Raw genomic sequence first — 860 nt, 5'->3', positions numbered from 1 at the left:
TTTCAACCTTAATTTTTTTTTTTTTTAAGTTGGTGACAGGGTTTTTTGTTTAAGTAAGCCTAGTATGAGCTTGTAAGATTTAGCCATTTTCCATGACCATGAGAAATTGCCGACCTGCTGATTGAAAGTTATAACGACTATCCCAATCACTACTGGTCTGCTCTTGAGAAGAACAATGTCAATGCAGCTCATTTTTTTCCCACTTTCTATTCACAAAGCTAACTCTCAGATGAGCCAAATGTTTTGGTCTGTGACAGCCAGGGGCGGACTGACCATTTGGAAACTCGGGCACTGGCCGAGGGCTCAGGGTCAGTAGGGGGCCCCATGAGATGCCTCTGGTACCTTTTTCATAGTTTTTTTCTGAGTTTGGGCAAGGACACAGGGGCCCCATGATATCCTATTGCCCAGGGGCCCCATGAGTTGTCAGTCCGCCCCTGGTGACAGCACTAAGCAAAACGAGTGCCTCGTGAAGGTTAAATTGTGCTTGCACACCAGATTGCTTTTAGGTGCCTGTGGCCAGCCTGTTAGGACTTGATCAGAAAGATTTGGGTTAGATTGGTATGAGCTTCTGTGTAAGCAAAGCAAACATTGGTTCTTGTTGCTGCAACTAGTGGGAGCTCTGAGGGGCTATTCAGAACATTCTTTCACCTCCCACTGATACAACTACAGAATATGTTCGGCTTAAGCAGAAAGTAAAACAGAGGCAATCAGCTGATCTAAACTGCCCCTCTTGATAAACATACCTGCTAGTGGCAAGCTAATTATATCTGGAAAGGGTCTATACCCATTTTATTGGTTTCCATATTCTATGTCAGCAATGATGGTTTTGTGGCAGACCACCCCAAAAAATTTTTATTTTC

The sequence above is a fragment of the Staurois parvus genome, unplaced genomic scaffold (assembly GCF_062004578.1).
Source record: "Staurois parvus isolate SC_StPar_1 unplaced genomic scaffold, SC_StPar_1.0 ptg000845l, whole genome shotgun sequence".
In the NCBI taxonomy this organism is placed as follows: Eukaryota; Metazoa; Chordata; class Amphibia; order Anura; family Ranidae; genus Staurois; species Staurois parvus.
Note: the sequence above shows the minus strand (reverse complement) of the source record.